The 25,341-nt window shown below is 29.6% G+C and overlaps 1 long non-coding RNA gene across 2 annotated transcripts in view; it reads left to right on the top strand.

Moving 5' to 3' along the window:
* LOC129972529 (uncharacterized) overlaps positions 1–25,341 on the top strand; it is a 183,522-nt gene that overhangs the window by 121,427 nt on the left and 36,754 nt on the right. For both annotated transcript variants that reach the window (XR_008784870.1, XR_008784869.1), the window contains one exon: positions 24,409–24,471. This is a non-coding gene — a long non-coding RNA (uncharacterized LOC129972529). The remainder of the gene's footprint in view (positions 1–24,408; positions 24,472–25,341) is intronic.

Below are 25,341 nucleotides of genomic sequence, written 5' to 3'. Positions count from 1 at the left end.
GGATGGTGATCAGGATGATAATAATTATGATGAGATCTTCGTTTTGGAAGATAATGATGAGAAAAGAACATCGATCTTTCATAGCTTCTACCACTTTATGTGTTCCGTCCATATTGTATGGAAAAATGAATCAGGACATGGCCTTTGATGGTTGAAAAATGAAAAATAGTCTTTGAGAATCTATGGATTCTAAAGAAGCGGAGGGTGTAATATTGAAAAGGATTATTATATTCGCTAATTGTAGCTTGAGACATTTTTTGTGACATCTTCAGAAATCTATCAATCGGGATGATTTGTAAAGACATGCAAATCTTTCATTTGAATTAATCGACTCTGAAGGGATAGTGTCATTTTGAAATTGTTTTGAAGCAAATCATTGTTGGAACGAATTATCATTTTTTAAATGCAATTTTTTCTTTTTTATTCGTATGTTATGGTACAGACTGAAAATTATTTATTTATAGCGGAAGGGAAGCAAGAAGTTAATAACTAAAAATGATCATTAAAAATGTATTATTAATTTTTTTAATAAATTGTTTATTAACTATCTACAAAATATTTTCTTGGTGACTTGAAGTAAAACAATTATACTGAACCTTACGCTTTCTTTTTTAATGTAAGATCCTGAAGGTCTAAATAGGTGACAAATGTAAAATACTAAAAAGAAATTATTAATAGCAATGGGGAGGTATAACAAAGCATTTTATAAATTAAATAAATATAACAAAGTTATACATTATAATATAATATGTATAACTGAAGAAACATTTATGATAAAACGAAAATTCTAGACTTAAATATTACCAATATCGATAAGATAAAAGATTACAGTAATTTTTGCAAAAAAAATTAAATAAATAAATAAAAACAGGCAAGTGATTTTCACTATAGTAAAGTAACCACTGCATTCAGTGTGGTTTCACATAATAAACATTGGATTCAGTTCTTCTAAGATGCTTAGTATATCACATTCCTCTTCAATATTCTTGTGTTTTCCGGTGCCTTGCTTCAGAATTGAGGTTGAATTGTTTCAGAATGGTTATTGTGAAATTCTTCTTTATATTTGCTATCCTTTTAGTATTACATATTTTTCACTCACTTGGAATTTGTTTTGAGAGATTATACATATGCATCCAAGAATCAAAACCAGATTTATATTACAAGAAGATAAATTTTAAAATGTGCTCTTGCAGTCCATACAAATATCACACATAGAAAAGAAATAAAAATTGTTGTTTCTAATGGCACTTGTCATAGACAAGCCCACTTACTTTAGAAGTCAGTGGTTTAAAGCCAAGGGTGCGTCTCTTGTTTTTTCAGTAGCGCCATCTAGTGCCAAGAGTACGACTTAATTACACACACGTCACAACCCTTTTTAATGGGGCGGATTTCATTCAATCATCCACTGATCGTAATTTAGATCCGAATCAGAGAACGATCACCCCTGATCCAGTACCCCCAGCGTTATTTCTCCCGACATGGAGTACTTCGTGACCACGATGGATTTATACGTGCGCCAGCCACCCACACACGAGGAGTCTTCGGCTGGCGGGGCTCGAACTCGCAACCCAAGGGACACCCTACCAACCAGGCTATTCCGGCCTCTTAATAAAAAAGGGATTATTAATAAAGAGATAATAATTATTGTATCGCATGTAAAGGAATGCAAAATTCTACCTTTTCATCACACATATACATGCGCGCAAATTAAAAATATAGTTTTTGGTTTTTTAAAAAAAAGTTTACTACTATCTATGCAGGATCTATACTACTATTATAAATGTGAAAGTTTGGATGGATGTTTGTTAGTCAATCACGCCAGAACGGCTGAACAGAATTGGATGAAATTTAGCTGAGAGATAGATTATAGTCTGGAATAGGGCATATGCTACTATTTATTCCGTTGAATTGAGTGGTTAATTGTTTATTAATTAAAAACTAACTTTCCCGCCAAAAATCGCCAAATGAGTAAAGCTTCGGTTTCCCCCCCCACGCCAATGAGATTAGGCTTAACAAGATTTTGACTATTATTTCAAACGATTCTGTTTATTTTCTTAGTGTTTGATACATTTAAAATTAAACATTGTTAATTAATCGATCTTTCAGATTCATTCTGAATTATTTTTGAATTAAAATGAAACAGAATAAAGGAAATTAAAAATTTATAATCTATATTGCGTTGCTCCAACTGGCGTAGAAAATTCAAGCATTTATGTTACCCCCAATTGGCGTTGAAAATTCACGCATGCGCTGGAGTAACAAAAGATAAAGCCATTGATTCTATAAATTCCAATCTATTTCCACGTGTACGAAGTCGCGGATAAAAGCTGGTATAAAATAAATATGCTAAAAAATGTGTACTTCAAAACAGCAATTTCGTTAAAAAAAACGTTCAGTATATGAAAAGTTGAAAGAAATGTATTGTAAGGTAAAAATATTTACATATTAAGACATTTTTATAGACATTTTACAGATGTTATAGATGTTACCTGTTATAGATGATCAATATTCTTTGAATATGTCATCCTTTGTATTCCTTTTAAGCAATTTCCCCTTTATTCCTTTGTTATTTGTGAATTAGAATAAAAATTAATTTTTATATATTTTTTTTATTGAGACTATATTTAATTTTCTTGTATCTTCAGATTCCTTAATTAATTTCTTTTTTAAATTTTGCTTTTAAAATTTTTTTTGTCTTATTATTGTCTATTAATGCGATATTAAACGTGCATAAGGTAAGATAGTTCGTTTGAACAAATAATTCTTTCTTGGAATACGATATTTTTTCTTTTTTATTTATGATTTTATCAGTAATTCTGCTTTTGTCCAGCAATTTTTTTTTTCACGCACACAAAAAAAAGACATAAAAATTAAAAGGGGTTAATAATAAAGAGATGATGATTTTATCATACACTGACGGAAAAAAAAATCCCATCACTAAGAAAAAAATTATTGTAGAGTAATGAAATTTGGTTAATGCATTTGTCTAGTTAGAATGTTTAATTGATTAAATTTTCAAGATCACTGGTTAATTTATCTCGATAATTATTGCCGCTCAACTTTTTTTGTATTGTAAATATTTGAATTTTGCATTTTGTATTGCAATCAGCATTAAATGATATATAAGAGTTTTCATTTTGGGAAACGTTACATTTTCTATGAGCATACAAAGTTAAAAAGCATAGAAATTTTTAAAAAGTGTCCACAATTTTGGCCACCACTGTATAAAGTGTAGTTTTCAATTAAATTCGGAACCAAATAAATCAAAGGGTTGACCATCTGTGTTTTTTTATTTTTGAATGTAGATAAACTCGATAAATCAAAAATACAATGATTTAAATAAGTGAGATTTTTTGTGCGATCGAATTATTGAAATCACAGTCTTCTTCCACTTTTGGTTTCGGCAAGTTGAAAAAAATGCATCTAAAATGATTAATATTTGATTTTTTTTGGGGGGGGGGATTTACTACGAAGCATAAATTCATATGAGGGGACTTTGAAAATAAAAATAAGCATTCACAATCCTGTCCAATGCCCATAGTTTTCTGTGAGGAAAGAAAGAATAAAATTTATATTGAGAGTTTGCGATTAGTTTTGTGAAAACATTCTTGTTCTTTAAATTCTCATTAAAAATTCCAAAAATTTCAAAGGGGGAAATCTGAAATTATATTAGATTCGGGATGTGGTTTTTAGGCCATTTTACGAAATTAATACAATCTGTTACACTGTGTGTACTTTAAAAATATCCCCACTGATGCAAAATCCCATCTTCTGTTTGGACCTCAACAACTAAGACAGACTTAGCATGATTAAAAATTAATTATAAGATCGTAAACTTTTAATTCATTAACATTTTTTAATACTAGATTATAGCAAAATCAGTAAGCTGAAGTCTGCAATTTTGCAATTTTGCTGATTCATTATATTTGCACTTCAAGAGGCATATGAAAGCTATTTCTATGATTTTTTTTTCAGATTTTTTTTTTTAATTTTGCATTTGGCAATGCCCTTTTTTTTTAAGTTAGAAGATATTTACTTGTCTATTTATAATTCTTAGTTTGATTTGCATTTCGTGAAAATTTTTAGTTCATAAAATTTTTGTTTATTTTTAATGTTTTTTTAATTTTTATTTAAATATAAAATGAACTACAAATAATATTTTTTTTTATTTCTTAAGTATCTGCCAATGTGCCTGATATTTTCTTCTACAATTTATGTTAGTTAATGTATGATAATCAGATCCAAGATATTGTTAGTGAAATAATAAAGAGCTCATCCAGAAGGACACATCTTTTAGTTACTGAATAATTCATCAGGCCGAAACTACAAAACTGTCAGATTGAATTGATTTAATGTAGTTTCGACATTAAATAAATTCAATCTGATTATCGGTATACATTGAAGTAAAGTAATTTTTTTTTCAAAGAAACAAAAATAATTCTGTAATAAATTGTCTTAAAAAATAAATAATAATGGTAAAAATTTAGATACAATCTATTTCCGGTGCTTAAAATTCAAAGGATTTATATGCCACGTTTATATTCTAACTACACACTTAACTACTTTTAAAAATGCATGGCCATAACTCAATATTAAATCGAGTGGCTTCTAGTTATAAGTAAAGAATGGAGTGCGATCTCGTGCATATCAATTTAATGGTGCAAAAAATTTCACAGAAACATGTTATGTGCATACATACATTCATTGATGCAAAAATCTTTGAAGAAATGTATTTAGCATAAATTGAAAGCCGCTTAGAAGTGACCGTCATACTGAATAGTTAACTAAAACTATAAGTGATTCGAAGAAATGGTAATGGTCTTTTTAGAAAAAATCTCGATAAAACTTTTTTTTTAATTCAAGCCTGAAACTTAATAGCGAACAATTCCTTTAAAGAATGATTGGTTTCATGAGTCAAGGTTTCTATTTTATTTATTTATTACGAATATTTACGAATAAAAAATTATTCGAATTATTACTTACGAAAAATTTATTTATTTATTACGAATATAAAATTACGAAAAAACATATTTTTGATGATGTAAATAACTAAAGAAAATCGTTTAATGGAATGATCATATCCTCCTAAACTGATTTATTGAAATTAGTTTTGTTTATGGAAAAATTTAACTCTCTCTCTATCTTTCCTTTAAGGTATCCTAAAGATGTATACGAATCGGCCTCAAAGTATACGAATAATAATATAAAAAGTATACGAATCGGCCTCAAAGATGCCTTTTTTCCCCTGAAGAATTCGAATTTTATTTCATATTGTAATGTCTTAATCTAGACTGATCAAATAACGAAACACAATTTCCAGGCAATTCTTTATTTTACAGTCCTATATATACAAAAGAACAACTTGTTCTAATTTTGGTTAAATAAATAGTTATTTACACCTGTAGTAGGAGACACAACAGTCGAAGTCGAATGTTTTCTTGAAACTCAGTTCTCCATCAATACGGAGAAACAACACCACAGGGAACTCACAGGTTGTTAGTCAAAAAGACCAATCCAGGGGTAGTTCTAAGGACTCCAAATTCGTGGGCGTAGTCCAACAGTCTGCCTGCAATTCGTTTCTTCTCTTCTTCCTAAAAAAAATAAAATAAAAAAAAAAATCTTCGCTCTTTATTTCGACTACAATCTCCGCCTCTTAGTTTACATTGGTCATTTGAGCTCTCTTTCGGCCAATCGGGGTTCAGCAATATGCTCTCTCAGCGGTGCCAGTCGGTCGTGGGAAAGTCCTTTTAGTGACACACCTTTCATAACTGACTATTCTGAAACACGGAGTTATCATAGTCCTTTCACAATGAGAAACATTTAGCATCCAGATGTTTGGACACCCCTTTCTCTTTGAAGGTACTATCAATATCTCTTGGACGAGGAATTCCCACATGTGGCCTTTCACTGTACACGCTAATGAACAGATGCGACCACTCAGGTGAAAAGATCCACCATCTGGCTATCTCGAGGAGTTTAGTAAGTAACAGCGACGACACTAAATGTCTTATCAGTACTGGGAAAGGGGGAATGTTACAATATTCATAAAATCCAGCACAAACTTTAAAAATTCAAAGTCAGTCTTTATTTTTATTCTAAGTGGGATAAAATTATTGATCCAGCAATTTCATTAACACATAAGATATAGAAATTAAACAGAAAATAGTGAAATTTTAAACCGGAAGGGATTTATTTTGTTTTATTTTTTAATTCCCAAAAATAATATTTAAAATACTCGTATTAACTTTCTATTTACACAGCTGCAATTTGCTTATTTTAAAAACTAGCACTTCTGTTAAAAAAGTTGGTAAATGGCATTTGTTCCCAGTGTATTTAGATGACCTAATTTTTAAGTACAATTTTAAATGTTTTCCAGAAGAATGAATATTTCAGTGTGATTAGTTCACGAAAATGCGATATATCCTAAGCAATTCAATAAAATTTAATGAAACTTGGCATGCATATGCGAAAAACCTTTAAGGGTATAGTAGACTCAGGTTTTAAGATATATTTATTTAACCATGTTTCACAGTCATTTTCAATCCAAAATACAGAGAAATTTTGACAAAAGTATGTAACAATAACTTAAAATGTTCATAAAATATCTTTATTAAAATAATTTTTATCTTGTGTTCTATTGCATTTTAGATACTTTGAGAAATATATATGTGAAATGTAAATAAAATATTCCCATTTTTTAATTAATTAATTAATATAATTTAATTATAAAAGTAAATATAATTTAATTAAATTATGAATTAATTTAATTATAAAAGTAAATATAATTTAATTAAATTATAAATTAATGTAATTACAAAAGTAAATATAATTTAATTAAATTATAAATTAATTTAATTATAAAAGTAAATATAATTTAATTAAATTATAAATTAATTTAATTATAAAAGTAACTATAATTTAATTAAATTATAAATTAATTTAATTATAAAAGTAACTATAATTTAATTAAATTATAAATTAATTTAATTATAAAAGTAACTATAATTTAATTAAATTATAAGTTAATTTAATTTCAAAATTCATTCATTTAAGTGATTGCATATACATGCATGTGAAAATACAGAACTGACAAATGGTCAACCTTTTGATAAATTTGATTTAAAATGTGATAACTAACTATAATGTAGATGCTAAATCTGTGTGCCAAATTTTATCTGCCTAATTCTTTGCATTTTGTTGTTATCGAATTCACATGTACATAAAGAAAAGGATAGACTTTCTCTAAAATGAGTTCGTTCAAAATTCGAATGAAATTTACAAATTTAATCATAATTTCATACATCAGGTTTCAACCATTTAGTTCAAAATGTTTTTGGGTTATTGTATTCAAAGAGAGATCTCAAACTTGGCAATCAGTCAAAATCTCGTAGGTTTTTTTTTTTTTTTTTTTTTTTTTTTTATATATATATATAGTTATAATACTTTCTAGATACTTATAAGGGGGAAAAAAAATCAGAAAACAAACTGCATGACATTTAAAACATTATTATTAAATAGATAGATTTTTTTAATTTGAAAATGGTGTGAAAAATCAATTTTAAATTATGTTAAATTTTTTTTGTCTTTGAAATGGCAACAAAAATTTTGTCCAATAATATAAATAATTAATTTTTAAAAAAATCACTAGGAAGTACATTTATCTATCTTGCGAAGTATATCTCTGCTAAACTAGATCAAACAATTAATTCTTTTGAGAGCCTGAGCAATCATTCATACTTTTTTATTTTAAAAATGAATAGATAAAATATGACATATTTATCTATAGCACGAATCATAAAATTCGCTTTTCATAATTTGAATCGGACTGATTAAAAAAAAAAAAAAAAAAAAAAAAAAAAAACAGACAGCTGCAAAGAAATGGTTCCGACCGCTTCCACTGAAGCAAATGTTGTTTCAAACGAGGATCATTAATTAAAAATGTGGACAATAGAAACCGAAACTGTTCTTTAAATTTTAAATAGATTAAATGTCAGTGCAAGTTGACTTTATGACAATGCCTATTATCAAAGAAAGCAGAACTGATTAGCCTCAACAAATGAGAAATTAACCCTTGAACAGGATGCAGCTCTTATGGAAGAGTGAAGAAGATTCTTTGTTTAACGCATAATTTATTTTATGCAAATATTTCTGATTTAAGAGCATTTTTCTGCTCTGATTGAAATCGTGTCCTGTTCAGCAGCATGTGTTCTTACTCTAAGTTTTCTTTATTCTTTACTTGAGTCTTCTTTATTCTTTTTATATTTCTATTTCTGTATGTGAAGCGGCGGGGGCACGGAAAAACGAATAGGAATTGAAGTGGAAGAGATAGCTTTAACGAAGGAAATCTTAACGGCAATACTTTTCTGTGATCAACATAGCGAGCGACAATAAATCTGTCACAGCCTTGTTGTTCCTAATTCATCTTTTTAGCCTAAATTAAAAAGAAATAAAAATAGCAAAGGGCACGAAGAATATTTCCAGAAAATTCAATTACACGTAAAAATTTCCGCCGTATTCAATGAGTCGTGCATATCCGTTAAAAACGAAGAAGAGAGACAGAAAGAAAAAAAGGCAGTAATATTTTCCTTTCTTTTGTAGCGTGTCTGCTGCCAGTATGCGCGCCCAACGTATTGAACGTACGATACGTTTTGTCGTTTCCACTCAACCACCCTCCCTTCCATCCTTCCACCCAGAATGTTATACTCCGTGTTTCGTCATGCGAAATCGAAAATGAAAATGAAACTTGCCTTTTAATGCAATTTTTCTCTTCCAGTTGTTCCTTTAACTCAAGAAGAAAAAAATTCTTAAAAAACACATAACTGAAATGATATCAGTATAAAGTACCGAGTGAAAAAAAAAAAAAAAAAAAACTGGCAGAAAAGATATCAGTTTGAAGTACTAAGTGGAAAAAAAAAAAAAAAAAAAAAAAAAAAAAGACGGAAATAAAGGCTCGACAAAAACACCAAACCTCTGCGATTTATCGTCACAGGCGGCCTGGCTTAACAATCCACTAGTTTTTTAGCATCACTGGCGACGAGTTTGAGGCTATTCGTATACTTCCCAGCCCCACTCCACTCTTGCAGACGATTTGGTAAGTGGGGAGCAATGTAAAAATGAAATAGAAAAAAAAAAAAAAAAAAAAAAAAAAACGAAAAGAAAAGAGTAAAGAAAGGCAAAGAGTTTGGACAAGAAAACGAATGAGACCCAAGTAAAAGTCCCTCCATCATTACTTTCCAATCAGCGACCAAATACAATCGAGATGCAGGGCGGTGATATGGTTTTCAGCTTCCACACTGTCCTTCTATGGTGGTGGTGGTGGCGGTAACGGTGGTGGTGATAGGGAGGTCCAAAATGTCCATTCAGGAGGAAAAAAAGCGAGAGTAATAGCAGAGAGGGCGAATAATTTGTTTTGTTGGGGGGTTTGTTTGTATTTTTGATGCAGTCGAGACGGGGGTTCTCTGACACATCCATCATATTGCTCAATGCTCGCGGCCACACGTTCAAATCCATTGATAATTTGAAGAACTGGTTGGGAGGGGATGGATAAATGCTTCGGGTGGGTCTCCTCCAGAATGGAATATGCTTTCATAAGCATCTAAAGCGATTTTTCTTTTCAATACTTTCAATCTCTCTCCCTTTTTTTAAAAGAATTTCTTTTTAGTAATTTCTAATGATGACTAAATGCTTATTTAGATCAGTAATTGCCAAGTAGACGACTGACTGTCTGACTCACTGTGGCTGAAAAGCAAGCCTAAGGAACGTGATCTTTAGTGCATGAGAGAAATAATAGAAATGGGAGGAAGGTGTAAATATTATCACTTGAAATTAATATAATTAACTAATTCTTGATTATAAAAAATAATTGTTTAAAGCAAAATAGGGGATATATTCAGTTCATAAATATATAAAAATATGATTTTTCAAAATCTGTAAATAAGAAAAATACCGTTAACTAATATTCTGCTCAAAAGTGTCAATACTGAATTATTACCCCAAAAAATTATAATTTGGCAAAATTACTTTACAGTATTCTTTAAAGTCTGATGAACCAATTCTTAGATCAGTTTTCTTTCATAATATGTGAGAGGAATCGATTTAGACAATGCGTGTGGCACCTGAAAAGCTGTACATATAGTGTTGATGAAAAATCAATGCCCATTGAACCGATTTAGTATAAACAGCAAATAGTTTGAAAATTAATGCTGATGAAGATTAATGCCAATTAGACCGATTTGATATAAATAGAAAAATTATCAGAATATCGTTAACTAATATTCACATTAAATGGCATCGATTCTGAATTATTGATCAAAACATTATAAATCAACAAAATTGTTCTGTAGTATTTTTTAAAATTTGTTGGACCAATAGTTTGATAAATCTCAGTTCAAAATTTGTGGGCCTCAATATACGGCAATACTCGACATACTAAAGGTAGTACATTAGGTACTGATGAAAAATCAATACCAATTACACAGATTTAATATATATGTAGGGAAATGATCGGAATTTCTTTAATCAACATTTCGTTTAAATGGCATGAAATGTGAACTATTAATCAAAAAATTATAAATTGGCGAAATTATTCAATAACATTTTTTTTTAACATTTGTTGGGTTGTTGAACTAATTGTTAGATAGTTCTGTGTTCGAAATTTGGGGGCATAAATATTCGGCAACAATCGATATCCAAAAGGTCGTACGTTTAGCGCTGATAAAAAATAAATGCCTATTATATTGATTTCTGAATTATTGATCAAAAATTATAAATTAACAAAATCATCAGTAATACTTTTTCACTTTTGTTGGCTCAATAGCTAGATAGATCTCTGTTCGAAATTTTGGGCATCAATATCCGGCAACACTCGACACCCAAAAGGTCATACATTTAGTGCTGATGAAAAATCAATGCCTCTTAGACCGATTTGAGATAAATAAGAAAAATCCGTTATCCAACATTCCGTTTAAATGCCATCAAATGTGAATTATTAATCAACAAAAATTATAAATCCACAAAATTACTTTGTAGTATTCTTTAGCGTGTGTTGGGCAAATTATTAGATAGGTTTTAGTTCAAAATATATGGCCATCAGTATTCGGCAACACTCGTCACCCAAAAGGTCGTACATTTAGTGCTGATGAAAAATCAATGCCTGTTAGACCGATTTGAGATAAATAAGAAAAATCCGTTATCCAACATTCCGTTTAAATGCCATCAAATGTGAATTATTAATCAGCAAAAATTATAAATCCACAAAATTACTTTGTAGTATTCTTTAGCCTGTGTTGGGCAATTTATTAAATAGGTATTAGGTCCAAATTTGTGGCCATCAATATCCGGCAACACTCAAAGGTCGTACAATGTAACACTGATGAAAAATCAATGTTTATTACACCGATTTGATATAAATAGGAAAAAGATCGGAATTTCTTTAATCAACATTCCATTTGAATGACATCAGATATGAATTATTAATCAAATAATTATAAACTGACAAAATTACTCAATAGTATTCTTTAATATTTGGTGGGCTAATCATTGGGTGAGTCTTTATTTTGTAATTTGTTGATCTTTAATATTCGGCAACAACATTTAGTTTTGACCAAAATATTCATGTTTATTAGATAGCTATGCTATGAATGGTATTGTTAAGCTTCCGTTTAACTAACATATTAATGGAAATTTCTTTAGTAGCCTAGATTTGTTTTAATTTCTTGTAGATTCGTGGACAAGAATTTTTTTATTTTTTTTTATTTCCTTCATGAAAGGTTGCTATTTACATGCGCAGTATGTGCTTATAATGTATATGTGCTTGGATTGTCTGTACAAGCGCACGCGAGCTTTTGTCTCTGTACGAGCATGTAAAATTATGCATATAATTAAAATTATAATGCGAAATTAAAGGACTTTTTCAAATCAAATTTATTTTACATTAATAATTACCAGAATCTTTTTATGAAAACAGACAGCTTTACAGACTTTCTTCCAATCATTTGTTTAAAAATACGCGTATTTGAATTTTATATTGAATTGGTATTGTTATTTGACAGCAATAAATTATTATTGTTATTTATCAGCAATAAATTATTATTGTTATGAACTTTTATAAACATTTTTGCTTTTTAGAAATTTACATTGAATGATTGATGTTGTGATTGATGAAATTATTCTTTTAACGATTGATGATGAAATTATTATTTTTTTTGTTGTCATAAAATTATGAATGTTATGAATCGGTATTAAATAATTGTTGCTTTAAAACTAATCTATGATTATCATGATTCTGCGGCATATAGGCAAAAAATAAATAAAAAACTAAAACAAGCCTTTTTTTTTTTGCTTTATCAACTCTCTTTCTTAAATATGATTGTCGCAAATATAGAAAATAAGACTTTTGTATTTTAGAAAAGAAACTATAAAAACCTATTCCGCAACAAATATTGCTTCGATTTAAATATTTCCAAAAAAATTTTGATTGAATTTTTCTAAACTATTTCAAATAACAACATAATTTTTGTATGTGGATTCATGAATGAAGAATTTGATAATTGATTTAATTATTACTAAAAATATCTATTGAATTATAATCATAAAATTTCTTCTTTTTTATTTCGGAAGTAAAGAATCATAATGAATTTAATGGAAATATTTTAAGATTCAATTTAATTTGACCAAAACCATACATTTCGATTAGTTGGACAACAAGCATCAATTTAGAATAATAATATAATAATTTAGGCAAATGCAATTTTCTTCTAACTTATTTGCCAGAAAGATAAGCCTCTCCGTTAGATAATAATTTGCAACCTGTTCTTCCTTCATAGAATAATCTGAAAGGTTGATGTGGCGGAGAGGTTTTTTAAGTCTGTTTAGTAGATTATAAACAGAGAACATTCTGAACTATTTCAATTATCAATATAATTTCTGTATGTAGATTCATGTATGAAGAATTTAATAATTACTTTTATTAATTTAAGGAAATATTTATTGAATTATATACTCGCAATTACTTCCTTTTATTTCATAATTAACAAATCATAAATGAACTTAATGGAACTATCTTCAGATTCAATTTATTAAGACCAAATCCAAACAGTCTGTTTAGTTGAAAACTAACACCAATGAGCATCAATTTAGAATAATAATATAAGAACTTAGGCAAATGTAATTTTCTTCAAACTTATTTGCCAGAAAGACAAGCCTCTCCGTTAGATAATAATTTGCGAATTGCGCTTCCTTCGTAGAATAAGCTAAAAGGTTAATTTGGCGGAGCGGACCTTTAAGTCTGTAAAGTAGAGCATAAACACTAAGAAGTTAAAGAAAATCAATGAAAGTCTTCCTTCTCTCGTTCCCTCTCCTCTCTGGGCGCATCATCTTTTCTCATTAGCATAAATAATCCAGTTTGTCACGAATTACTACATGGAAAACAGATTACATACGTTTCGGACAATTTACAGTTAACGACACGCATTTGTGCTACCTCAATTAATTTGCATGGATGGTAGACAGTAATTTAACAAGTGCACGCGGGAAGATTCGTTTCTCCCTTCTCTCTTTGTATCTCTTACGATCTCTCCCAACCCCCCTCATCCTCCTGTTCATCTTCACAAGGAGGATGAAGAGCACAGTGGGATCATTAGAGGCAAGGGACTTGCCTTTTCATCAGAATACGGGGGCCATTAGGTGCCTAATCTTTTATGCATGGAGGAGTTTGCTCAATGTGGAGATTGTTCAAGAGGCAACTCAGGAGGAGGGGGGTATCTTTGGTTTGCTGGGGAGGGAGGGATAAATATCGAAAGAGGGTGGGATACTGGGGTTCAAAATCACCCCCACAGTGGCATCCAAGCGAGAAATTTGTCGCCAAATGCTTCGGCGGTCTGGAACAGAAAGGCTCTGTTCTGGCGGAAAGTGTAGCCAAATGCCACGCCAAGCGCGACACTTCCCAAGAACAAAGGGTGCGAATTAGTTGGTGTTAGCAGCCAAGGGAAGAAGAAAAATGACGTTTTTCTGCCTCACCAAATCATAACACTGGCGACAATAAGTGACGCCTGATGGCGAGAATGGTGGAGAATAAAGAACTTGGCGAAACAAGCGAGAATGAAGATTAATTCTTCGCTTGATTTTCTGTCCAGTAGTGAGGAGGGAGTGCAAAAAATTAAATGAATTGCTGGATGAGGTCATTAATTACGAAAGCTTGAATAATGTGGCGAATTTGGCGTGAAAATGAAGTAATTGTTGACATAAAAGAACAAACTGTTCGAAGTCAGAGTCACAGAAAATCAGATGTATTATGAATAAGGAGATGGATTAATTCATCCGATTTTAATTTTATTAGTGCTTAGAAGTTCAATACAAAAGAAGAAAGAAACTTTCCTTTATTTCTATTGTTAAAATTGAATTGGAGCAAAAACTTCTATTTGGTAAAATGTTTACTTGATTTAATTGAATTTAATAGCACAAATGATTTATTTAATTGATTAGCAGGAAAAATAACCTACCTGTTATAGTCAGAACTATAAAAGTTTGGCTGGACAATTTAAATAATGTTCAACATTTTTTATGCGGATAGTGTTATTTTAAAACCGCTTTAAAACGTTTTGAATTATTATTGAATAGGCAGTGAAACATAAAAATTCCAAATTGATTAAAATAAATAATAACTAGTCTTCTTCGGCGAACAAATCTTCTTCTACCTCATAATAATATAAATTTATTAATGTCAGCCAACTTTATGAGACAGATTTTATAGCACCAAATGATAGTTTTACTTTAAATTATACTGAAATAATAAATAGGGAGCAATTTTTTTGCCTATCTATGAATGCAAAGTTGCAAATTTCATTTAAGAATAAAATTGGCAAAATCAGACCGAGAATAAGGCCGGAAACTTTTTCTGTGATTTTTTTTCCTCTTTTATTCAGTGAAATATTCTTTTTGTGATTTTCCCCGAAATGGGAGAGTTGGTAAGGGATACTCGACAATTAATGACATATCAAGGAATCAAGAGTTTCAGATGGAATAAAAATTAATAAAATTGAATCAGTGGTTGAAGCTGAAGGATTTATTATTGAATTTGCTCAGTATTTTAAATTACACACAAATAATAAACAAAGACCAATTTGATTGACTAACTGTAAACACAAAGTTCCAAATGTCACTGAAGAATAGAATTGGCAAAATCAGTACCAAGAATAAGGCCAGAAGACTCTTTGGTGATTTTTTTTTCTCCTTAGAATTGTTCAGTGAATTATTCTTTTTGAGATTTTTCTCGAAATTGGAAAGTTGGCAATCATTAATGACAAATCAAGGAATCGGGAGTTTCACATGAAATGAAAATTGCAAAACTGAACCAGCGATTGGAGTTGGAGGACTGTTCCTTGATTTTGCTCATTATATTAAATATGTGGATCAAAATAGCAATAATAAAGAAAGAATTCAATGTATTTGAATTCAATGTATAGAGTGCGGTTGAAATTTCGTTTATTTAGTATAAATTTTTTAAAAAATCAATATTTATTATTTTTATTTTTTATAATATTATTATGTATCAGCACTGTTGTTTCTCAGAACAGTTTGTTCATCGTAGGAAAAGATAGTTTTACGGGCAACTTTATTGGATGCTGATCTGACGCCGCATCAGTAATCCCAAGGCTTAGCGACAAATTGGGTGACCATTTTGCGACTTGGTGACAAATTAAGCGATTTTGGTGAAAAATGGTTGATTACTAGAATCTTTAAGAATTTTGGCAATAGGACCAATAGGAGGCGAATTATGCTTCATTGTTCGAAAATATTCTGTGCTCTTCTCTGGAAGCTATGAAAGATTGGCATTCCAAGCCGAGACAGTCGTTTAGTTAGTCAGCGACGAATTAGTTGAATCACCCCCCCCCCCAATCTAAGCACAAGCATTGAGTGTAGCTCAAGCGATTTGAGAATTGAATGCTGAACTGAATCTTACAGTTAAGTATTAAAGAAGCATCTAGTCGTGAGTTTTGTTGAGTAGCCAGTTGTATAGTAGTGAGTTGGCAGTTGGATGCAGCTAAAGCGAGGAAACAGTGAAGAAGAGCAGACGTTAGGAGCGACATTAGCAAATATATACTTGGATTTTCTCTTCCTGCTGAGTTCTGTATGACCGCTTTGTGTGCTTTTATGGCTATTACTATTTGTGGGCTGCTGCTTGTTCGTTTTATTTGCTTTTAAGACTCATATATTGGAAGGAAATGCCTACCTAATTAAGGAGATGAAAACCAAAGTAGACTAATCCACAATTTTCCCTCTATTGGATCTACATCAACAGTTATCAACCTTTTATGATGGTCGAACCACCTTAAGAAGAGTGATGCTATCCTGAATAATTAAATTTCTTTTGGTTCGCACTATTTTGAAAGAAAAAAATGTTTCTCATATCGATATGAGTACCGAACTTAACATACCCAAAATGAATATCATATTTTTTGTAAGCTAACATACTATCTAATGACGAAATTAGCTGGAGTGGTCTCTCCAAAATTTTCTGGCAAACTCTCTAATAAACTTGTCATGCCAGATAATGCCTAACATGGCAGTGGCGTAAAATAGTTACGAAATATTAATTTTTGGCGAAATTCAGAGTTTTTAATGAATGCAGAGTGTCATACTTGGCGAGTTTTTTGTAGATTAATTCTCTGTCATGCCACTAATAATATCTGAAAATCGACTTTGTATTTTAGATACGTTTTTCCCAGTCGATTGAAGCAAAGCTTTGACATAAAACTAGATATGGGATTATTGACAATATTCTAGATATGGGATTTTGGGAAAACAAATTCCCATATCTAATTTGATATATTTAAGTCAATGTTTTTTTGAATTACCGCAGACCGACAGACAGTCGACCTATTTTTGGTTTTGATTCAAAATTTGATAAGGGTCTACTCTGTAGATATTAAAACCGAGAACCGAATCTTATCTATCTGGCTCTCTCCCTTTTGTAATTACCGACACATTCGAGCAGCTAGACAGACGGATTTCCTTAGAACATACTTTCTCAAAAATTGATAGAAATCTACAAATTGGATGTAAAAGCCGTATGCCACATTTCATCCGATTAGCTCAATGTGTTTTGGAGTTATCTTTGTCTCAGAAAGACAGACGACATTTTCCAAAAATGTGTTTTTCGAACTCATAGAGGTTTAAAACGTGGAGATTTTCGAGGATACAAAATCTCGAGTTCGATTTTATTCACGTTTGCTATACTTTCTCTGTACTATGTTTACGAGAAAGTAAAAATAGTTAAAATTATTTTACTATTACACTGTTTAGCAAGATTTAATAAATTAGCATATGGTTAATCTTGAATAGCAAATTTTTAAATTTTTAATTGGATTTTCAATTGAACATTAATAAAAATTTAAAATTTTTCTCAACCACATTTAGCACATTATTGCACGAAAGAAATTTTTACACCACTTTAAAATAAATAAATAACAATAATAATAAAGTTTTCAGTGGTACCAATTTTTTTTCTCTCTTCTTTGTACAGCTTTTTTCTCGTAAGTTCGGTAAATTTTAAAAATATTTCACATCAATATTTTTCATTGTTGAATGAATGAAATGAATTTTTTTCTTCTTTACATTTCAAAATTAAATATATTTTTTGTGTGAGCAATGTAGCTGTTATATATAATTGAGAGAAAATTTGAGGAATAAAATGAGGATAAACGAAGCAAGCCAAAAGCCTTATCATTTTGCGATATTTCTTTCTCGAGGTTCATATCTTCTTTCAATTTTTACACGGGCGTTTCTACGTTTTCTTAAACCAAAAATTCTGACTTTCTGAAGTTTTCGACTTTCTTATATAAATCAAATAAACCCAGGTTCATATATTTTAGTTTATTTAATGAAAAGCTGTACAAAGTTAAATGAAAAGAGAGTAATGTTTTAAATTCTTATCTTTAGGGAATTTTGTCTACAATATAAAATTGCTTTTAAATTTCTTCCACTGAAAATGCAAGGTTAACTTGAATTCAGAATAGTTTTCTTCTTATTCTCTCCTATGTTCACCGCAGAACCTTTGTCATCTAAACAGATCTGGAAAGTTGATAAAATGCGATTCTTTCTAAAGTAAGAAAAAAAAAAAATTCTTGAACAATAGATTTTTTAACCAGCAATAGAGTTTTATAAGACATTTAACTTATAATTAGGAATTTTTAAATAAGTGAAATAATTTCCATTAATTAAAATTTATGTGAAAAAGGCATGTTCCGTATAAACTGTCGGAGAAAGAATTTATTTGCGTGTAAAGTTTTTCAGAAAATATGCAACTTATATTAACAAATGTCACATCAATTTATTCCCAAAGGACATAATATGATAATATTTTAATAGATTTACTAGTTATTTCACTTTTTATGTTGTTAAAGCATGATAACGCTTTTTTAAAAAAACATTTTTGAATATTAGCAAGCATTGAAAAAAAAGTATGCATAATAAGGCTTTGATTTTGCATGATTTTCTTTATTATGTGTCTATAAGCATATCTTGAAAATTTCATATTGATACGATAAGCCATTTTTTTTTTTCGTTTAATTCTGCGCATGTTCTGAAAATGTAGTATTGAGAAAAATGACTTTAAAATAAACGTTTCTGAGTGAAAAGTCAAAAGTGACCTTTACATTTTTTGACTATATCTTTTTAACTAATTAACATACACATACATTAAATAAAAATTTACCACTATTAATACTCAATCGCTTCTATAGTAATCTAAATCTCTGTAGTAATTATTAATCCATTTATTATTTTATTAATCATTACAGATATTCATATGTCGATTTTAGTTATTCAATATGCCTATTTCAATCAAATTCCACATGAAACTCTAAATTAGAGTTTGAAAGAAAGATAGGTAAACGAATCGGTGAGTTTCAGATGACAAAGTAATATACGATCAGCTTCTAAAGAGATTGATTTCAAATAACAGTTATAGATTATTATTGGCTATATTACTACACTTTATGCGAAACTGTTATCTGTGAGGTTTTCAAACAATATCCACTGTCCTCAACAGCTTTGGATCAACTCTATTCACTGAGGTTCCGCATGTACGCCTTCAAGTCAAAAAGCACTCTATTAAACACCGTTATTTAAGATAGCCATTATTTATATCACTTTCATCTTGCCGATACATATTTATCCACGGCCCATAAAATCCCCACCACTCTTATGTTGTCCACATGCGACACCACAGTGGCGTGCGCGAAATAATTCGGTATTGAACGGTCAAATGTCAAGTAAGCGACCCGCTGGTAATAAAACTTCCCGGCGCGTGTGTGTTCATGAATTCGACACCCATGGCTGAGCTGGCCACCCCCTTATTTCGTTCCACCAAGGGACAGAGAAAGGGGGAGATTCCATATTTTCTAAACCTATTTATTCAGTGTGGCAGGACGCCATTAATGGCCTCAGTCCAGTGCTTGCCTTGAAAGGCAGAGGCAGCGGTCAGTTGGTCAAGCAGGGATAAATTATTGAATCCGGGACAGAGGGGGAAGAAGGGATTATCGGATTGCAGGGAAAAGGGGTGGCTACTGGACAAAATCCGTAGGATAGATCTCTTGAAGAAAAGCGAATATAAATAAATGATTTAGCTTGCTTAATGGGCCTAAACGTAAAGTGATTAGAGGGTTTTGTGTGATGGTCTAACTTGGAGACATAAAGTAAAACGCTGCTCATTCGCTGAACTAATTAAAAGGATAACATAACTTTTCAGCTTATGCTTTGTCTATTAATAATAATTTTTTTTTAGTTGAGTACTTTTCAAAAAATTCAATTCCGAGTTTCGATTACTCTTTCAAGTTTTAAAACCTGTTCGAAAATCAGATTTTGAAATAATGTCTGTATAGGTGTGAAAATTATAATGCAAAGACTGTTTGAGCTAGATAGATAGAACTATTTAGGTTGATCTTCACTCAAATTTTGCATGGCTATGTATTATAAATCTGTTTCTCAATAGAAATCACTTTTTTAATAGCGCCAGAAGATCTTTGATATTTAGAAGTTTGTACAATATGTCAGTTAAAATTATGCTCAGAGAATCGATTTTTTTGATCAAGTAAATACTATTTTAATAATTATTTCGTTATCTCAATTTAATCTGGCGTAAAAATTCGTATCATCAGAAAAATTTACTGTTATTACTAAAAAAAATCATTTTAAGAGCAATTGAGTGTAAAATTTTATATAAATAATAAATCCCTGTTTCATATAGCTTCAGAAGGTCCTTAATATTTTGAAATTTGTACAGTATATCAGTGAAAGTTATGCTAAGAAAATCTCTGTAGATTTTTTGATCATGCAAAATCTATATTAATAATTATTTCGTTATCTAAATTTAATTTGCCGTGTATATTCGTATCAGCAGAAATATTTACTGTTATTATTGAAAAAATTAGTTTATCCGGCAAAGAACAATTGAGTGCAAAATTCTATAGAAATAAAAAAAACCAAGACACGTCAGAGACAGAAAGGTCAAAGACTATCAAGGACAAAAAATACAATAATAATAAACAAATAAATCCTTTAAGCAGATATGAACCCCCTTGCAAGGTCTTTTGGTTAATTTTCAATGAAAGCTGGTAGATTTACCGAAAATACCAGTTTCTGGTCATTTCAATTTGAAATCATAGTTGCAGTTACAACACTGATTATACTCCTTATAAATTCGCTTGCACAGACATCTCATGAATGCGCGACAGAAAAATTACTATTAATTTGACTTCATTAACTATAATTCTAATGCCACAATAGCTCTGATTTAGACATAATTCAATCACTGTTTTTAGGAATGGAGTTTTCTTTATTTCTATTTCTAGTCATATAAGACCAAGCTTGCACTATCACCTCAAATCTCCTCATTAAAAGTTCTGTGTTGACCTCAGTACTACTTAAATTTTTTTCTACTATTGTAATCACAAATTCTCACCTCTACTGTAGTTTACTTATTATCTCACTTTTTTGAAATATTCTGAAGAATTTACGTATGGATTTTAATATTCAAGGGGAAAATATCCATGGTTCTATTCTATTATGAATAAACTGAAATATTTTCGATTACATTTTGCTTCCAGTACTATATATATATTTAATAGCCAAATTTTGCTCAAACGATTGAATGAATTAATCACCTTTGAGTCTGTGCACACTCATCACCTATAGTAATTTGAATCCCAAACACTACAATATTTACTACTCACAAACTCATTTAGCTGTTATTTTAACAAAAATAATTGAATAATGTTATTAAAAAAATAGTACAATACTAATGAACATTATAACACTGAGAAGTATTAGATTAAGTAATAACAATATTGAGTTTTTTTTTTCTTTCCTCCTTCTCAAATGGTTCCCCATTTCAAATCTAGAAGTTTATTTTCCATCAATTTATTAATAAACACTGACATAACTCCACACCAAAAATTGAAGATTATTGAAAATTGTAATTGTAAGAAAATTTATCACTTATGAGACCAAAAATATACGGAATGTGGCAATAAATAGTTCCTCTCTCCCAAGAATAAAGGTTTATAAGATTACATTATAAAATATTCTTATATATTTTTCAATATATTACCTCTTTTTTCTCCCAAATGCTATCCATATTTTAAATCAAGGAACTTCTCTATTAATTTACCAATAAACATTGGGACAGTTCTGCTCAAGAAATTGAAACTAATTGAATCCAGAAAATGCAAGGAAGTTTTCTCTTAAAGGTAAAAAATAAACCGAATGTGCCAATAAATATTCCCCCCTTCCCCCAGAAAATGTGTAAAATATATAACAACAATATTTTTATATAGCTTTCAATATATTGCCTCTTTTTTTTTTCTCTCTCTAATCTTATCCCCATTTCAATTCAAGGAGCTTCTTTTTCACCAGTTTACTAATAAAAGTTGGCACAGTTCCACACCAAAAACTGAAGATGATTGAAGACCGTTAATGCAAGACACTTTTCACTTAAAGGCCAAAAATATACCAAATGTGCAAATAAATGGGCCCAAAAGAAAAACTGCCGTGACCTGATTGAGTGGCTATCTGTCAGCTGAGCCCTACCACTGGACACTTCTATCGTGGAAATGCAGCATTCAGCAATCGTCCCTGAGCACCAACCTAACTAAATTACACGGACTCGGACAATCGGTCAATGAGAAAAACAATCCTTCAATTAAGCGTAAAAGCACTGACCAGTGTCCAGTACCCGGAAGGGTTTGGTCAACGGTTTAACAGGATTAACCCTTTTTCGGGGGCAAAGCAAATGGCATGTCGACGAAATGTAATTATGCAATTCGGAGAGATCCTTTTACTCAAGATGAATGAGTGCTTATTTTCTATCCGTGGATTTTTGCATTAGCAGAGAGATATATGAAGCAAATAATATCGAATGGCATCTGAAGCATATGTAATCGATCAATGGAAGTTTCACGTGATAGGGACAATATGATATTTGGCGATATGAACTGCATATGAAGCATTGCGTAAATCTATATACATATATATAAGTATTTATGAAATCATTTATACAAATATATAATTTTTATCCATTTTGATAAAATTTGGTACATGCGTGCTTCAAGTCAAAAGGAAGGTCAGCATGAACTTTTCGAAATTTAAGTCTAGAAGTTAATTAAAATACGCTAATTAAAAATTAGGTAAGATCTATGTATTTTTCAAATATATTTTCCGAAAATATTATTGAAAACAAATTTTTTTAACATATAATAATTCAGAAAATTGTCTTTTTAATAGTATCGATTTTATTTCAGTGCAATTTCTCTTTAATTTCAATAAGTTTATTAATTTTAATTTCACGAATAATCTGAAAAAAATGTTTATATTGTTTAGCAAAATTCAGTATAAATCAGTATTGTATAAGAGAAAGCAAAAACAACACAAGAAAATATTTTTGTAATTTCAAAATATTGCCTTTTAAATAGTAGTTTTATTTCAGCACAATTTATTTTTCATTTTAGATTTTTTTTCATTTAATTTCATAAATAATATGTAAAAATGTTTTTATGTTTAATGAAATTCAGTGTTATCCAGTAATGTAAACGAGAAAGTAAAAACTACATAATATTTTTTTTATATATATATACAACAGACTTTCTCTAATCCAACACAAATGGGGCCGGACACCTGTCGAGCAATGAATTTCCTTACCACACAGAATCTAATGGCCATCATTGAATTATACCATGTTACATTTATCTACGAGTAAGAAAAGAATCATGAAACGAGTAAGATGAAAAATACTATGTTAAAGTGTTAGTAGGAGCATGTTAAATAGATAAATCATGAACAGAAAAACTGAAGATTTCAAGTTTTAACAGAAAAAAAAAGGACTCATCACAGGTTTCAATCAGCGCGTTGATCTAGTGGGATGTCGGAGTAACGATTATCGAATTAAGGGAAATCTACGGTATTGTCAAAATTGGGGAAAATACTGCATTACAATTAAATTTGCATCAAATATATATATATATATATAAATTTGTATATTATATATATATATATATATATATATATATATATATATATATATATATATATATATATATATATATATATATATATATATATATATATATATATATATATATATATATATATATATATATATATATATATATATATATATATATATATATATATAATCTTTCAAATTATGTCTGAGACAAATATGGTAATACTATGTCACACAATCTGTCCTGCAAAATGTCAACACGCAGACATATTTTCCTTTACTACTATGCGCGATGTTATGAACATTTTAAGTGTCTGCTTTGAAAACATAAGATTATTTTTTGAAACTTCGAATTAAAATTTAATTTAGAAAAGACTATAACTTGCAGGTAATTTTACACTATAAATCTTCAATGACTTCCTAATTATATGCTCGAAATTTCAAGAACACAGCTTTAATCTAGAATCCCAAATTTTGATGTTTGAAAACTTTAATACTTTCTGAAAATTAAAGAATGAGAACAACAAACATTTAGTGGAAAGGAGCATTTAGTGGAAAATATTAAAAATTTTTCGAGAATTCATGATGCAAGGCAACTTTATAGAGAAAATATTTTAATATGTTTAGTAAATACTTTATTAATAATTTTATAATATGTATACCCACTGTCAATTAACAGACAAATATCCTATACTTGAAATCTTTTCCATGCATTAGAAATTTGATATTTTAAATTTAATTTATATTCTATTTTAAAATATTTTGAATGGTAAAAAAAGAATTGAAAAATTTTACTCACCTTTTTCTTATAATTTTTTACTTCAATTCATTTATATGCTTATTGCTTTTTTTTCACATATGAAGTAAAATGCTGAAAAATTATTTGAATTTTTAAAATTTTCTGTTTCCAGATTTTGATGAAATTGATCGTTTTAGTCCTCTTTCAAAATGAAAAAAAAAATCATCCTTCAATGGTAAGTGATTTAAAATCAATATTTATAGATCTAATATAGTTTTTAATTTTTTTTAATATTTAAAATAAATATTTATTATGTTAAATCTTTATTTGACATATTTTATTTTAATACTATTTTATTAAAATTTACTGTGTAATATATTTATTTGTTATTTTTAATAATATTTTTCTCCCCTTTTATTAAGTAATTCATTACTAATAATTTTTTCTCTGTATTCTGTTTCCAACTTATGGACTCTTTTTTTTTTTCTTTTTTTTTTTGAGAAATAAAGTTTTCTTAATTATTGATTAGTTTTCAGCTATTACTTCTCTCTCGATGTAATAGTATTAATTGTGTTGTATCAATCAACTTTGATGAGATGAATAAAAAAAACAAGATAAAATATTATTTTAAGTAATATCTGCTTGATAAACAGAGCATTCTGATTGGCTAGTTATACTTAAGAAGTGACAAAATTACCTGGAAAAACCATTCCAATTATTCACTGTTCAGGATTTTTTCTTTAGAATATGTGTAGTGAAAAAGTGCTTTTGAAGTTTCTTTTCAAAATAGTGAGTTGTAGGAGACTAATAACATTTGTAGGAAATCAGAAGCTTTTCTACGTAGGAAGCTGAAATAGAAATGTAGAAACCGGTTTAGTAATTCTGACTAGGTAATTGGTTATTTGATTTTGCTAATTATTTTGAATGCGTAGATAATCAGGGTATTATTTTTTTTCTTTTATTATTTTCCTAATTTCAATTCAGTTTTCAGAAAGAAATTGCTAGTACGCTTTGTGAATGAACTACTACATTTAAATCTCTAAGCCAAGAATTCAGCAAAATGAGTTGCAGGAAAGCAGCTAAAGCATAATAATAAGTGAAAAAA

This window comes from Argiope bruennichi, chromosome 6 (genome assembly GCF_947563725.1).
Source record: "Argiope bruennichi chromosome 6, qqArgBrue1.1, whole genome shotgun sequence".
Classification (NCBI taxonomy): domain Eukaryota; kingdom Metazoa; phylum Arthropoda; class Arachnida; order Araneae; family Araneidae; genus Argiope; species Argiope bruennichi.
The sequence above is the reverse complement of the archived record's forward strand: the minus strand, read 5'-3'. Positions and strand labels throughout refer to the sequence as shown.